The sequence below is a fragment of the Sarcophilus harrisii genome, chromosome 2 (genome assembly GCF_902635505.1).
Source record: "Sarcophilus harrisii chromosome 2, mSarHar1.11, whole genome shotgun sequence".
Classification (NCBI taxonomy): Eukaryota; Metazoa; Chordata; class Mammalia; order Dasyuromorphia; family Dasyuridae; genus Sarcophilus; species Sarcophilus harrisii.
Window position 1 is genome coordinate 57,652,013 of NC_045427.1, and position 18,402 is coordinate 57,670,414.

Below are 18,402 nucleotides of genomic sequence, written 5' to 3' on the forward strand. Positions count from 1 at the left end.
CTCTCTCTTTCTCTCTCTCTCTCTCTCTCTTTCTCTCTCTCTCTCTCTCTTCTCTCTCTCTCTCTCTCTCTCTCTCTCTCTCTCTCTCTCTCTCTCTCTCTCTCTCTCTCTCTCTCTCTCTCTCTCTCTCTCTCTCTCTCTCTCTCTCTCTCTCTTTCCCTCTCCCTCTCTTCCTTCCTTCCTCTCTCCTTTTTTTTTTGGACATAATTAATATGTGCATTTTCTTGCTTCATGTATTTGTATTGAATTTTGGTTTTTATTGCCTTCTTCTCAATGAGTAGGGCAGAAGAGGTAAATGGGGAAAGAGGTCAAACGTAAAATAAAATTGAATTAAAAACACAAAGAAAGGTAAAAGATTGATCCTTTTCTTGAGTTCACAGTTCAATAGGGAAGATGACATGAAAACAACTACGTACAAATGGGCCATTTACATAATGAATTGGAAATAATCAACAAAGGGAAGGCATTAGAATTAGAATTGAGGGATTGGGGAAGGTTTTCCTTTAGTAGGTGAGATGTTAGCTGGTGTTTGAAGAAAGCCAGAAAGCAGTGACCAGAGTCTGTGCCAGCTAACAAAGCTGACTCTCAGCTTTCTGAAGTATATAGTTTAAAGAGAAAATGGGTCCATGTAGGGACATTGCCTCTTACATTTGCATAGTTGTATCCTTGGAATAGAATATGAGTGTTTATCACTTAATAAACATTTCACAAGTTTGTAAAAATAAACTTCTGTGTGAGTTCTACAGAGAGAAGGAAATAGTTACAAGTGAGGGTGATAAAATCAAGGAAGACTTCTCGAAGGAGGTGGCATGAGTTAAGAGATAAAAATCCAACAGATGAAGAAAGGGAAGGGGGACATTTCAAACATTAGGAACAGCATATGAAAAAATGGGAGGCACAAAGGGGTACAGAGAAGTCTAGTTTATCTGAAGCATAGGGTTTGCATAGGAGAGTTAATATAACACTATATAATATATAGAAAACCTATATAATCTATGAGATAAGGCTGGAGAAATAAGTTGGTGATAGATTAGGGAGGCTTTTAAATACAAAGGATCTAGTGAGGATTTTAGAGCGGAGGAGTTCAAGCACTAGATTTATGTTTAACAAAGGTCAGTCTAGCTTGATATCAAGGATTTAAGACAAAGGAAATGGAGGAGGACTGTTGCGATAGTATAGGCAACTGGTTGTGACTGAATGTATTTTGGTAATTTGAATGTGGAGGAGAAAAGGAGACTGTGTTTACAAGAAATGTTGAGGTAGAATCAAGAGAATTTTATGTAGCCAACTTTTTCATGAAATTTAACATGAAATGAAGGAGAAAGATGGGATGGTTGATTGATGGGCTAGAAGCAGAGATATGCTGGTAAATGTTTAACAACCAGCTTTCCAAAATGGATGGCTTTTAAATTTAATCTGCATTATTAGCATTTTGTCCATCACGTTCTTAAAACTAGACAACCAACAAAACAAGAAATTAAGCCCTGATTTGTAATGTTTACTGATTTACACCTTGGAAATTTAACCATTGGCTTTTGGGAGCTGGCTCTAATAAATCCCTCAGTTAAAGAATCATAGGAAAGCTTTTTTAGAATTGACAATACCTAAGCATGTTTGTAGACAGATGATTGGAAAAAGTTAGTCAAAAGGAAATGGGACCATCATACACTGGTAAGTAAGACTCGGACTGACTGCCTTGGGAGGTGGCCTATATTGCTAAAACCCCAGGAATTATTTCTTTCCCTTCTTAAGAAGATAGAAAATATTATCATGGGACTGGAATTGGAAGATGAAGTTTTCCATTACAGTGGCAATTTGAAAAAAAAAATCCCAACCCAAAACTGTTAGGAGGAATGGTGGCAGAAATAGCAAGCCACATATGGGCGACATTTTCCAGGAGACTAACTCTAAGCCCTGTGGAGGTTGGAATCTATCTCCTTCCTTGCTGTATTGTTAAGAGAATCCAACTGGGAGTTATTGAATTATGACTATTCAATAGAAACCAATGGAAGAATGGTGGATTTATTGCACTTTGTTTTTCCTTTGTTTTAATGGCTGCATTCAATGGATGACTTATTTCTCTGTTCTAAATTTTGTTGTTGTTCAGTCCTTCTTTGTGACCCCATTTTGGGGTTTTCTTGGCAGAGACACTGGAGCAGTTTGCCATTTCTTTCTCCAGCTCATTTTACAGATGAGGAAACTGAGGGAAGTAAGGTTAAATGACCAGAGTCACAGCTAGGAAGTATCTAAAGTCAGATCTGAACTCATGAAGATGAGTCTTGGCACTCTCTTCACTGTGCCACCTAGGTGCCCTGTTTTAAATACTGACTATTTATATATATATTTTAAAAAATGATTTGCTAGATAAAGCTAAGATAATTTTAATTTCATTCTTACTTGCTATTTTTCCCCATAGAGAGTATAACGAGGAGGAGGGGAAGTACAGAAACCTATGGATAACTGATTAAATTAAATTCATCTACAGGAAGACCACCTTCTGAGCAAGGTCAAAATTTTCTGCAATTTCAAAATTAATTTCATTATAATAGATATTATTTGCATATTAAATACTCCCCCTTTTCCCATCTACTTGTCTATATAAAGCCAAATTTTCTTGACCTACTTTACTAAAGCCACTAAGGCAACCAATAGTGTCTTAGAGTATTTTTTGAATATTATTTCCAATATGTATTTTTAAGTTATCTAGTGAAGTCTATATAAAACTCTGAGCACCTGCACCCCAATTCTTATTTTCACACATGGGGCTGCTTTCTAAACAAGGCTAGTTACATCTTTTCCTTTGGAGTTCTGATGGTACCCTTCAAGGGATGGAAATGTCTTTTTCTAATTTGGTGGTATTGAGCCCCCATTCCAGTGTGTTTTCCCCAATATCAGTCACTAGTAATTAGCATCCCAGTTTCATTTAATCAATCAATGGACATCAATTGGCTTTTATAAGGGATATTGATAGCAAAGTTACAGCAAGCATACTGTATATGCTATATATATATATATATATATATATATATATATATATATATATGTTTATATATAAACTTACTGATAGCATCACAGTCCTTGGGAAGAGTGAGCTCAAACTGAAAGCAATTTCTCTATACCATTTGCCCACCTAATTCTCCTCTGAATTTGGCATTGCTGATAGGTAAATGGCTGGAGTTTCCTTTTGACTGACTGCAATTGATGCTGGCTTAACAATTCACTCAGTACTTTAAACCTGGCTCTTTGGCTTTCTGAAAATCCTAGCATACACTCCACCTCCTGGATTTCAAGTGCCTCGGTATCCTGACCTTTAAAGCAAGGTCTTCTAATACTACTTCTAATACTCCTTCATCTAAAAAGCAGAACAGAAGGAGCACAACAGACAAAAGCAACATTGAGGTCATATGTGAATGGGAACCACAAGTTATAAACTTGGGTGAAGAAATAAAGGACTGAAGTCTTTCTCTCTGCTCAAAGATTTACAGCATTCCTTGATTCCATGCTCAAATAAAGATGGGCAGGGAGCAGCTAGGTGTTGCAGTGGTTAGAGCACCAGCCTTGAAGTCAGGAGGACCTGCATTCAAATATGACCGCAGACACTTAAGACTTCCTAGCTGTCTGACCCTGGGCAAGTCACTTAACCCCAACTGCCTCAGCAATATATATCTGGCCAGTTAGTTAGTCCTTTTTGAATGCTTCCTATTTCTGGCTTGGCAGACCATCAAACAATCCTTGTGGTTAGCAAACTAGGAGTAGTTACAGAGAATCTGTGTATGCTCCAAATCAGAGATCAAGTCCTTTTCAATGTAGAAGGGGCTGGAGAGCCTGGTTGGCCTGGCAGGAAGCAAGGCTTGGTGAACAAGTTTGGAGTCTGGAATTCCCATTGCACTAGTTTGGCAGAGGAAGGAGACCACATGGACCTGGGACCTTTGCTAGAAGCTCTCAAAGAGGCGGGGGGAGTCTTCACACACACCAAGACCCTTCAGGGAAGGGATTTCTGCAAGGTCAAAGTTATTTTCATTATAATAGTTATTATTTGCCTAATAAATTCTCCTTTTCCCATCTACATATCTATATGAGTCCAGATTTTCTTCACATACTTCAATAAAGCAACAGATTGCAACAGATTGAAGCAGAAGCAGATAGAAAACTCCAGTTGGCTTCTATTAATGTAAACATTTAAAGAGATTTACAAAAACATATAAAACAAAGCTACTTCTTTCTATTTTTTTTTTTTTTTTTTTTGCTTTGGAAAATGCTTATTATTGTTTAGTCACATCCAACTCTTCATGATCCCATTTGGGATTTTCTTGTCAAAGATATTGTAGTGATTTATTATGATTCCTTCTCCAGCTCATTTTACAGATGAGGAAAATGAGGCAAACAGGGTAAACTGACTTGCCCAGACTGACACAGTCTGAGGTCAGATTTGAATTCAAGTCTTCTTGACTCCATGCCTAAAGATGTACTCACTCTGCCAATATATTTTACAGCGTATTGTGTGCATTATGCAATATTATTTAATTTGAAATAACTAAATTAAATTGAAACAGTTAAATATAATTTGAAATATATTATCAACATACAAATAACACAAAATATATTAATATATGTTATATGATAAACAATAATTTAATATTATTTTGATATATTAATAAATATAAATTTTTAACATATTCATTTAAATTTAAAATAAATAAAAATAAAATAAAAAAATTTAAAAAAATTAAAAATGGAAATAGGTATAATCCACATGAGCAAAATCTCTGGATAAATTTTTAATTTTTAGATTAGGACAATAATATTTAGAAGGGCAAAGAATTCTGAGACCAAAAAATTTGAGAATATTGCCTTAGACTAAAACTCTTCTAAACTAATTGCATTATTTCCAAATAGACAAGTCACTTTTCATCTTGGGCACTTGAGTTTTTCTCCACCTCCTCTGAGGGAATGGGATTTGAAACCTTAAAAGAGGTTTCAAATCCCAGTGAATGAAGATAGGGAAAAGCAATTGTGCCCACTTTCCTTGAAGGGAGCAGGATGAGAGATGCTCATTCAAACTGTCCTCCTCATGGACATGTGCTGGGCATCCAAGAAAATAGAAGTAGTGATTGGTGGAGCTAGGCTAGGAAGCTATGGGACCAAGGGGGTAGGTAGTAGAAATTTCTCATTTTCTATGACTACAGGGAAAGGGGAGAGAATGAATGGTAATAATAAAAAGATTTGGGGAATGAGGAAAAGCTTGAGAAACCTCACATCAGAAAGTTCCCCTCTTCTCTATGGAGTAAGAGGCTGGATTACTTGCTTTAAGTGTGGGGTTTGGGGTGGGTTGGGAAAATTAGGAGTGAAAGGTGAATGAAATTGGGAATTAATAGAATAGGAGAATTGTCAAGAGCCCAGATGAGATTATATACCATAAATATATATTTATTTGAACTTGGATAAATTACTTAACTTCTCAATTATTGATTATCATAACAATTATCTATTGCTGGATAGAAATTATTATCTTCATTTTACAAATGAGGAAACTGAGGCATAAATCGGCAAAGTGACATACTCATGATTCTAGTCTCTGAATCCAAATCTAGTGTTCCTTGATTGTTCTATTTTGTGTGTGTGAGCCTTTCAATCCCATCCATTCCTACTAAGGATGGGCAAGAGGATGCTGAAGAAAAAAAATGCAAAATGAAAGACCATCCTTGATTTCAAGGAGACTATATTCTCCTGGGAATTTTCTTCCTGGAAAGACTAAGAAAATGGTGAGGAATGTCTCAAGGATCTATTGTGTGATGCTATCCTGGGGGAGAAAAAGGAAGTGTTATTGTTGGTGGTGATGGTGATGATGATAGCTATGATTCTAGCATATATATATACACATATATCCTTCGTATATGTATATATATGTGTGTGTGTGTGTATGTATGTATATGTTATCTCTTTTACCCTCAATGAAGTTCCATTGGCCAGGGATATCCTGTCTGCAAATGTCACCTCTCTCATCCCAAACCCATTTTCCCATTGTTTCTCAAGTATATAGTTGCTTGATTTGCAAAATTCCACTGCCCTCTAGTGGACAAATAAGATCTTGATCACAGGATTGGCCAATGAATTTTATCTGGATATTGGTTCCTGTTATATAGTTCGAGGGGGTATTACGATATACACTAAAAAAATTTTATTATCATTTTAGTTCCAACAAATTATGCAGTGTGAAAACTTCATGTCTGTGGTTTTTCTGTAAATAATATTTCGCTTGTGCCCAAATGAAAAAGTCTTTTTTTTTTTTTTTTTTCTTGTGGGCTTACTTTTGGTCCGTGCTGAGATGGTTACTCTCTAAGTTTCTGTGAGTTATTTATTCTCAGATTTTGTGACAGGTCAGATTTGCTTTTACTGATCACACACAAATCTACTTCAATGTTTCACTGAATCAATAGAAGCTTTTAGGCTGTTCTGTGTTTTCTCATTCAACAAATACTAATAATTCAATCTCTAGCTCAAGGATGATTTGAGGAAATTTTTGTTAATAAAGGGGATACTTGGAAAGATTATGAATCCTTGATCTAGGAGCGGAGGCTGAAAGAGAACTTGTCCCTAGTTCAGTCTGTTCATATTTCAGACAAGGAAACTGAGGAAACAGTTTCTGCCAGAAATAGGAAATGATTTACCCAAGAGCACACAAGTTTCCAGTATCAGGGATGGGACTAGAACTCGAATCTTCTGACTCTATCAGATTCTTTCTGCAACTTCGCACCAATTCCCTTGTGGAGAAGCCACATTATAGGAGTGAAAAAGAAGCACATCTTTAGACATAACTAGGTGGTACTATGGCTATGATGGTGCTCCTGGAGTAAAGAGGATGGAACCGACATCTAGCCTCAAATACTTATTAGCTGTGTGATCCTAGGCAGATTATTTAGTCCCTTACTGCCTCAATTGCTCAACCTTGAGATGGGAGTAACAGCAGTACATACACAGAGTTGTCAACTATTAAATGAGATAATATCTGTAAACTGCTTAGCATAGTGGCTTGTACAAAATAGGTGCTATACAAGTGCTTATTCCTTTCTCATCTCTTGGATTTTAAGACGTTAGGGAAATCTAGTAGTATTGAAGGAGTGGGTTTAATGAAGAATATAGTAATGCTTGCATTGGAGTGAGGGATTTAATTTCCATTTCTGGTACTACTTCTTAACTTGCTGCATTGTATGACCTTGGATTAGTCATTTCCTCCCTGGGAGTCTTATGTTTTTTGTCTGAAAAATGAGAAGAACATGACTAAATGATTTCAAAAGGTTTCTCCAGCTCTAAGTCTCATTAATGGGACCAAGACCATTTTGGTCCCATTGACCAAATGGGACCTTTTGAACAGGTATATATAGGAAATTTTTGCTTTCTCAGTCTTCTGGAAGCACTAACCCAAAGTAACATGTAGACTATGGCAAAGGGTCAGGAAGCTAATGCAAAAAGATCAGGTATAGACTTTGGGCCATCACTTGGGGATGACTAATTGGAGGGAGATAAACTGAGAATCACAATAATTGTTGCTATGGAGGGCAAAGGTTGATTGACTGCAACTTGGCTTTCTTATTGTGTAGCCATGTTCAATTCTTCTTGACCTCATTTGGGGTTTTCTTGGCAAATTTACCTTCTCTGCCCTGCCGCTCTTCCCAGCCGTTCTTCCCAGCCTCCCCACCCCCAACCCAAGTTCACTTTTGCAGGTGACGTGACTAATGAAAGAATTGCTCCTTTGCTTCTAGTCCAAACTGCTGGTTTGGACTAAACTGGTTGCTTCTCAGCCCCAGCTCCTTGCTGCTGTGGCAATCAGTAGACTCTGCTATGGACTCATTTCTGGAACTCTCATGATTCTTCTGACATTTTGAAGCCTGAAAGATCACAGCTTGGTCTGTTGTATAACTGATACTCAGTAACCTAAGATCAGAAAAGAATAAACACACCAGACAAAGAAATAAGAGCACCCTTCATTCATGAATGCCCATATGGTGGTCTGGATAAGAAGATAAAAATAACTACTGCTACTATCACATCTCTCTGTCTCTGTCTTTCTCTGTCTCTGTGTCTCTGTCTCTGTGTCTCCGTCTCTCTCTCTCTCTCTCTCTCTCTCTCTCTCTCTCTCTCTCTTTCTCTCTCTTTCTGTGTCTCTCTGTGTCTCTCTCTGTCTCTCTGTCTCTCTCTCTCATCTGTAGGTATGCAGGATTCCTTACTTAAAAGCTCCTAGGGAAGAGAGAGGGAAAGATTTCATGTTTGTGTATGAACTATCATTTCCAGTTCAGTAGCCAATTTGAAAGCTTTTCATTCCTCAAATTAAAACAACACTTCACACCTCTCAGATTGATTAAAAGGAAAATGATAAATGTTGGGGGGGGGGATGTGAGACAATTGGGATACTAATGCATTGTTGGTGGAGTTGTGAACTCTTCTAACCATTCTGGAGAACAGTTTGGGAATATGCCCAAAGAGCAATGAAACTGTGCATACACTTAGCTATAACTAACACTATTAGGTTTGTATTTCAAAAGGATCATTAAAAAAGGGAAAAGGACTTATATGTGCCAAAATATTTATAGCAACCCTTTTTGTGGTAGCAAAATATTGGAAATTAAGTTTTTGGTTTGGTGCATGTAAAAGTTATATTTATACCATATCATAATCTATTAAGTATACAATAGTATTATGTCTAAAAAATTGCCCATACTTTAATTAAAAATAACTTATTGCTAAAAATGCTAGTTATCATTTGAGCCTTCAGTGAATTGTAATCATTTTGCTGGTAGACTCTTAATTTGTTGGTGGCTGCTGATTGCGCAGGGTGGTGGTTGCTGAAGGTTGGAGTGGCTCTGGCAATTTCTTAAAATAAGACAACAATAAAGGATAGCACATCAGTGGATTTTTCCTTTCATTTAAACACTTAGAGACCATAAATCACTTAGGGTGATTAGTTGGTCTATTTTCAACATTGTTGTGTGTTAGAAAAAAGGGGAGACCTAAGGAGGGAGAAAGAAAAGGAGAATGGCTGGTCAGTGGAATCCATTAAGTTTGTGGTTTTTGTATGTGGAATCCATTAATTATGGATTACCAATTGTTTGCCATCTTATATAGGTACAATTAATGGTTCCTCAAAGCAATTGCAATAGTAACATCAAAGATCACTTATCATAGATCATATATATATATATATATATATATATATATATATATATATATAACAAACCTTTTTGTGGTAGCAAAATATTGGAAATCGAGTTTTTGGTTTTTTAGTGCATGTAAAAGTTATGTTTACACTTTTAAGTTTATTAAATGTACAATAGTATTATGTCTAAAAAAATTCTCATACCTTAATTAAAAAATATCTTATTGCTAAAAAATGCTAGTTATCATCTGAGCCTTTAGTGAATTGCATATGTAGATATAATGATATACAATATAATGATAAAGAAAAAGTTGGAATATTGAGAGAGTTACTAAAATGTAACAGAGGCATCATGGGAGCATATGCTATTAAAAAATTGGTGCAGATGGACTTGCTTGATGCAGGCAGGGTTATTGCAAACTTTCAAATTGTTAAGAAATGCAACATCTGCAAAGTGCAATAGAGTGCAATAAAATGAGGTATTCCTATATGTTCAAGTCATATACAGGATAACCTGGAGGAATAGAAGAATGGCAAGTATTAAAGGGATTCAAGAAAGGCTTCTTATAGAAGGTATGATTTTCAAATAGATCCTCAAGGAAGCCTAGAAACAGAAATAAGGAGGTAGAGAATTCCAGAGATGGAGGACAGTTGGTACAAATGCCTGGAATTGAGAGAAGCACTACTTTGTCCATGGTTCATCAAGGAGTCCAGTTATAACTGAATGTTCTAATTAACTTCCTTGCCTTGAAGCATAAAAATAATTTTTAACACGTTAACTTGGACTATGTGTACCTCTGGAGAGTTCAAGGGCAGGATGTGGGTAGTAGAGATAGAATTAGTCTACAATGAACATCACAGATTCAATTCTCAATTTTGAGGACATGCTAAAATATTTGGAGAACAGTTAGCTATAATTCTAACACCCATAACATTTTGATGCAGTCAACAATATATAGGAGAGGTAAAAAAGGACATTTTTTATAAAGGGTTATATTTGAACCTGCAGTCACTCTCAGTGCACTCAACTTTATAAGTGCAAGCTTATAAATAGTGAAAAAGGCAAAAGTAGGAGAGGGATCAGCTGGTTGAATCTTCCCCATTCTTCCCCTTCCCTTTTTCTGTGACATGTGAGCTCTTTCGGCTAGCAGAGAGCCATGTAACCTTCAAGTTCCTTTACATAGTAAAGTTCCTGGGATCATATCCAAATCAATGGACGCTGAGGGAAGAGACCTAAGAGATAGAAGGTAGAAGGGGTGAAGGCTGGAGACAAAATAATGACTTCTATAATCTAATATTTCGTTTCATCCCCTAGTTCAGGGCTCAGAACATCATAGAATTAAAATAATTCTTGTGAATTGAAAACCAAAAATATAATCACTCTCCTTCCCTAGCTGAGAATGTTTCCCTAGGTGCATAGTTAGCAAGTAATGATAACAGTTTCAGTACACCATCTGGTGGCTACATCATGGATTGCACCATGTTCATCTGGACCCCTTTTCTTTATTTTTTTAAAAATTTATTTTTAACACATTGTTTTATGAATCATGTTGGAAGAGAAAAGTCAGAGCAAAAGGGAAAAATGATGGGAGAGATTAAAAAATAGAAAAGAAGTGAACATAGCACATGTTGATTTGCATTCAGTCTCTTTAGATCTTTTTCTGGATGCAAATAGTATTTTCTGTCCAAAGTCTATTGGGATTTCCCTGGATCACTGAACCACTGAGAAGAACCAAGTCTTTCATAGTTGATCATCACACATTCCTGTTATTGTGGGATCCCCTTTTGCTGGATTTTTACCTGTGACAATACACACCTGTCCCGATAGTAGCCCAAGTGTTTATGACTGGTATTGAATTGATTATGGTCTGCTGATTATGGAGGAGTAATTGAGCTAAGCACTTAGGATGTAAACATAAATTAACCATAATGCTTGTCCTTAAAAAGCTTACATTCCATTCCGTGCACTCTAACATTCAGTACTTTTTTCCACTTCAGAAATTCAATGTTTTAAGGTTCCTTCATTCTGTAAATTTGATGATTTTGTGATTTTATTTGACCTAAAGTGCTGATCTTTCAGAAAGAGGTTGAGACTGAGGCTGGGATAGGGCCAAAGTACATGAGAATGTTAGAAACTGGGGAGGCTATCTAGGGGGAGGAGCTTCAACTAGAGTCTACATATAAAATGAAAAATGAAATGTGTGTTCCCCAAATGTCTCATAATCATTATCAATCAAAAAGCATGTTTTAAGAACCCATGTAGATATCATATTTAATTGAGAGTTCTACATTTTAATTAGCTATATGTAATTCTTGCACCATTGGAAATTTAATGTCTGAGTTTAACAGAGATAACTGGAAATTTAGTGGTAGAATTTTAAAAAATCATATTTAACTTTTTTTCCAATTGCATGTAAAGACAATTTGTAACATTTTGAGTTCCAAATATTCTCCTGTCCTTCCTCATCTCCCACCTCTCTAAGCAATTTGATATGGTTATATATGTTCACTTATGTAAAATATAAAATATGATATTGTTAAAGAAGAAATGAAACAAACTGTCCCAAAATAAAGAAAATCAAAATACTATGTTTGAATATGAATTTTTTGATTTCATCAGTCTCTGGATGTGTTTAACATTTTCCATGAGTCTTTTGAAATTGTCTTGAATCATTGAATAGTGCTAGAATTTTGATGGAACAGAAAATAAATCTTAACTATTTAAACAAATGGGGAAAGTCAGGAATCTTGAAATGAGAACAGTGCCTTCAAATATTAGAGACATTCTAGTTTAGTAAAGAAAAAAAGTTTTATTTGGATTTGGAGTCAAACGAACAGGGTAACTTTAGCCAAATTTCTTTCTGTGCTTCAATTTCTTCATCAGCAAAATGAGGAGGATAGACTCTTTGTGTGAATGGAAATCCTCTATACAACGGTATGAGTCTACTAGTTATCCAATCTTTGCTTGAAGATCTCCAGTAAGGGGCCATATACTACCCAGAAGTAGCCTGTTCTCCTCTTGAATACATAACTTTAATTAGAAAATTTTTCTTTACACAAAACCTAAATTCTCTTTTTTGCCAAGTTGGCCTATTATTTCTAGTTCTTTACTCAGGAGCTAGAAATCATATTCCTCTTTCCATGACAGCTTTTCAATATCAATTGGCAGCAATTCAATATCAATCAATTATCAATGATACTTATCATTCCCCACAAGAAGTAGAGTTCACATTCCACCCCTGCTGCTTCCTGCCTGTATGAGCTTAAGACAATAGAACACTAACTCCTTCTGGACCCCAGCTTTCCTATTTATAAAATGAAGGTGTTGGTCTAGATGACTTCAGATGTCTCTTTTATCTCTAGATTTATATTCCATAACTCTTTTTTTGAAAAAAATATTTTTATTTCTTCAATTACATGTAAAAACAATTTTCAAACATTCTTTAAAAAAGTTTTGAGTCCCAAATTCTACCCTTTTCTCCTTTTTCATCCCATCCAAAGGACAGTAAGAAATCTGATATGGGTTATAAATATGAAATCATGTTATATATATATATATATATTTCCACATTAGTTAGTTGTGGAAGAAAATGCAAACAAAAAAAGAAGGAAAGAAACTGAAAAATAGTACACTTTGGCCTGTATTTGGATGCCATCGATTCTCTTTGGAGGTAGATAACAGTTTTCATTATGACTTCTTTGGGATTGTCTTGAATTGTTGAATTGCTGAGAATAGCTAAGTCAATCATAAATGATCATTGCATAGTGTTGCTCTTACTAAGTATAATATTCTCCTGATTCTGCTTACTTCACTCAGAATCAGTTCATGTAAGTCTTTTTAGGTGTTTTAAAAATCATCTCATCATTTCCTATAGAACAATAATATTCCATTACAATCATATACCACAGTTTGTTCAACTATTCCCCAATTGATGAACATCTTTTCACTTTTACAATTCTTACTCACCACAAAAAGATATATATATATATATATATATACATGTATATAGATATATCTATATCTATATATTTTATAAATAGATCATTTCCCCTTTTTATTGACCTCTTTGGGGTATAGACCTACTAGTAGTAATGCTAGATCAAAAAGTGTGAAGTTTTATAGCGCTTTGGGCATAGTTTTAAATTGTTCTCCAGAATGGTTGGAACAGTTCACACAGTGTCCCAGTTTTCCTACATCCCCTCCAACATTTATTATTTTCCTTTTCTGTCATATTAGCCAATCTGTCAGGTGTGAGATAGTACCACCGAGTTGTTTTAATTTGCATTTCTCTAGTCAGTAGTGGTTTAGAGCATTTTTTCATGTGACTATAGGTAGCTTTGATTTCTTTGTTTGGAAACTGCATGTTCATATCCCTTGACCATTTATCAATGGGATAATGAATTCTATTCTTATAAATGTGATTAATATTTCTCTGTATATATGTGAGAAATGAGGCCATTATCAGAGATATTTGTAAATTTCCTCCTCAGTTTTTTGCTTTCCTTCTAACTTTGGTTGCCTTGGCTTTGTTTGTGTAAAATTTTTAAATTTAATATAATCAAAATTATCCATTTTCCATTTTACAATATTCTTTATTATTTTGTCCTAAATTCTTTTGTTCTCCAGAGATCTGATTATTCATTCACAGGTAAATTTATTCCTTGCTACCCTAATTTGTTTATGGTATCATCCTTTATGTCTAAATCATATGCCCATTTTTGATTTGGAAGGTGTGAGATGTAGATCAATACCTAGATATGCCATCCTGTTTTCCAGTTTTCTCAGATGTTGATTTTTTGGTTCAACTATTGCATTTTTGTACTAAAAATGATCTTGGGTTTATCAAACACTAAATTGCTATGGTCATTTACTACACTGTATTGTGTGCCTAATCTATTTCACTGATCCATTACTCCATTACTTAGTACCAGATTGTTTTGATGATTACCACTTTTTAATGCAATTTAAGTTCTCATATAACTAGATCACTTTCCATCCCACATTCCCCAATTAATTACTTTGATATTCTTGACCTTTTGTTCCTACAGATTGATTTTATTAATATTTTTATAGCTCAGATGAAATGAGCAGAACCAGGAGATCATTGTGCACAGCAACAAGATTATACGATGATCAATTCTGCTGGACGTGGCTCTTTTCAACAAGAGATGATTCTTTCAACAATAAGATGATTCAGACCAGTTTCAATGGTCTTGTGACAGACAGAGCCATCTACACTCAGAAAGAAGACTGTGGGAACTGAGTGTGGATCACAACATAGCATTTTCACTTTTTTTGTTGTTGTTTGCTTACATTTTATTTTCTTTCTCATTTTTTTCCCTTTTTGATTCGATTTTTCTTGTGCAGCAAGATAATTGTATAAATATGTATACTTAGATTTAATATATATATTTTTTACCATGTTAAACATATTGGATTACTTGCTATCTATGGGAGGGGGTGGAGAGAAAGGGAATTGGAACACAAAGTTTTGCAAGGGTTAATATTAAAAATTATCCATGCATATCTTTTGAAAATTAAAAAGCTTTAATAAAAAAAGGAAAAAAAGAACTAATTGAAAGGTAAAATTTTTTTATAGCCCTATAGAATATGATTAGTATGATACTGAATAAATATGTTAATTTAGGTAGAATTGTCATTTATATTATGTTGACTTGAACAATTAATATTTTTAGCATTGAGCAATTGATATTTTTCCAGTTATTAGATCTGACTTGATTTGTGTGAAAAATTTTTTACAATTGTATTCATATAATTCCTGGATTTGTCTTGGTCCATAGACTCCCTAGTATTTTATATTTTTATAGTTATTTTAAATGGAATTTCTCTTTTTATCTCTTGTTGCTGAACTTGATTGGTAAAATATAAAAAGTTGATAATTTATGTAGGTTTATTTTAATATCCTATAATTTTGCTAAAGTTGGTGGTTATTTCAATTAGTTTTTAAATTGTTTTTCTAGGATTTCCTTGGTATACTATCATTATCATCTGCAAAGAATGATATTTTATTTCCTCATTGCTTATTTTAATTCCTTCAATTATTTTTTCTTCTCTTATTGTTATAACTAGCATTTCTAGTACAGTATTGAATAACAATGCCAATAATGGGCATTCTTGCTAGCTTCTTCTCATTGCAATTAATGCTTGCTAATGGTTTTAAGTATGTACTACTAATTAGTTTAAAGAGTATTCCATTTATTTGTAAGCTAATGTTTTTAATAAGAATGGATATTGTATTTTGCCAAAAGCTTTTCTTCATTTGTTGAGATAATCATATAATTTCTAATGGTTTTATTATTGATATGGTCAATTATGTTGATAGTTTTCCTAATATCGAACCAATCCTGAATTCCTGGTGTAAAATCCCACTTGGTCATACTATATGATCCTTGTAATATATTGAATAATTTCCTTATTGGTATTTTATTTAGAATTTTTGTACCAATTTTCATTAGGGGAATTTATGTAAAGTTTTTTCCTGCTTCTATTTTAGCTCTTCCTGGTTTACATATCAACACCATATTTGTGTCATAAAAGGAATTTAGTAGGACTCCTTCACCTATTTTTCCAATTAGTTTATAGACTGGAATTATTTGTTCTTTAAATGTTTGATAGAATTCACTTATGAATCCATCTGGCCTTGAGGTTTTTTTCTTAGGGAGTTCATTGATGCCTTGTTCAATTTTTTTCTAAGATATGGTCATTTAAGTATTCCATTTTCTCTTTGTTAATCTGGGCAATTTATATATATATATATATATGTATCCACTTCACTTAGACACTCAGATTTATTGGCATATAATTGGGAAAACTGTTTCCTAATAATTATTTTAATTTTTTCTTCATTGATGGTGGATTCACACCTTTCATTTTTGATACTGGTAATTTTTTCCTTTTTTAAAAATCTAATTGATTAGTGGCTTATTTATTTTATTGGTTTCTTCCCCTCTTTAAAATCAGCATCTAGTCTTGTTTATTAATTCAGTGGCTTTCTTTTGATTGAATTCATCTCTCCTTTGATTTTTAGGATTTTCAATTTGGCACTTAATTGAGGATTTTAAATTTGTTCTTTTTCTGGTGTTTTTGTTATTGTTGTTGCCTGCCAAATTCATTTGTTGGGAGCCGCATTCTCTAAGCTGACTAGCAAAGCCACAGCACTGAGATTAAATGTGCACGACACTCATGCAGGAACAATATTTCCTTCTATGATTCTCATTAGTGGACTTTTATTTCCTATATTATTTATAATTGGCTTGATTATAGCACTAAACATTATCTTTAAAAATCTGGTGACAAGGGGAATTTGGGCAAGTTAACTAGAAATGATTTCACATGCACATTCTGTCCTAATAAAACTAATCTCTCACTGAGACAAATGATAAAGGAGAGAACACCATGAAAAGCATTATCATTATGGGAGAGAATCCAAAGGTTTAGGAAACAATGATGTTTACCAACTTAGACTCAGAAAAGATCAGTATGTGTAGGAATCAATACATGGTTAAAGTATAATTGGAATTGCCAAAAATGTCTCTGTACACGGTTCCAAGTTAGGGAAACAGAGGGATCAAACAATCCATAGGATTGACAAAGAAGACATAAGTAAACTAACATGTCACTGACATTTTACCTTGTATAACATTTACCTTTCATTATTAGTTTCATGTAATGTAATCAATAATTAACACTTAACCATAAAAAACTTACTCAAATACTAAATGTCAAATCTGAAGACTATGTTGACCTAAAGAAATGTATATGTAATCAGGAAAATTGAGTGATCATGATATAGTATAAAAATAGAGCTTGAAGGAGCCTGAGAGAAGTGGGAGCATCACTTCCATCAGTTCCTCATTCAAGCTACCCCACAATCCCTGTATTCCTTTGACGTCGACCCTATTCTTTCTGCTCAGCTCCTTTGGACCCCCTGCAGATGCTGGATTCCTGCATTCATTGATATGCTCTTTCCCCATTTTATTGATATAAGTATTTAGAGATATAAAATTTCCCCTAAATACTGCTTTGACTGCAACCCATAAATTTTGGTATGTTGTCTCATTGTTGTGATTCTCTTTGATGCAACTGTTTGTTGTATCTATGATTTATTCTTTGAATCACTTATCTCTAAGATTAGATTGTTTAGTTTCCAATTAATTTTTAATTTTTCTACTGCCTTTTATAGAATGTAATTTTTATTACTTTATAACCTGAAAGGGAAACATTTAATGTTTCTTCTTTTCAGCATTTGGTTGTGAGATTTTTATGTCCTAACACATGACCAATTTTTTTTTGTAGGTGCCATGTAATGCTAAGAAAAAGGTAAATTTCTTTCTATTCCCATTCAATTTTCTCCAGAATTCGATCATATCTAGCTTTTCTAAAACTCTCTTCACCTTTTCTTTTATTATTTGGTTAGATTATTATAATTCTGAGAGAGAAGAGTTGAAGTTTTCCACTAGCATAGTTTTATAGTCTATTTACTCCTGTAATTCATTTAACTTTTTTAAAAATCTGGATGCTATATCATTTGCTGCATATATGTTTAGTATTAATATTACTTCATTGTCTGTGGTACCTTTTAGTAAGATATAGTTTCCTTCCTTATCTCTTTGAATTAGATCTCTTTTTGCTTTGCTGAGCTGAGATCATAATTGCTGTTTTTTTTTTTTTACTTCAGCTGAAGCATAATATGTTTTAATCCAGATTTTTACCTGTATCTATGTATATTTCTCTGCTTCAAATGCAATTCTTAAAAACAACATAATGTAGGATTCTGGTTATTAATCCACTCTGCTATCCACTTATATTTTATGAGTGAGTTTATCTCATTCACATTTACTATGATTAATAATGGTGTATTGCCCCCCATCTTATTTTTCCCTAATTATCTTTTTCTCTCTCTCTTTACCAGGTCCTGACTTATCAATGTTTTGCTTGTGACCATTGTCTCCTCCAATCTGCCCTCCCTTCTATCAATTCCCCTCCCTTTTCTTATCATCCTTCCTTCTTACTTTCCTATAGGGTAAGATAGATCTATATATACAATTGAAAGTGTGTGTGTGTATGTGTATTATTCTCTCTTTGAGTCAATTCCAATGAGATTAAAGTTCAAGCTATTCCCTGCCCCATCTTTCCCTTCATTATAATACATCTTTCACCCCTTTTCATGTGAGATAATTTACCCCATTTTACCTCCCCCTTCTGTCTTCTCTCAGTGCAGTTCTCTTCC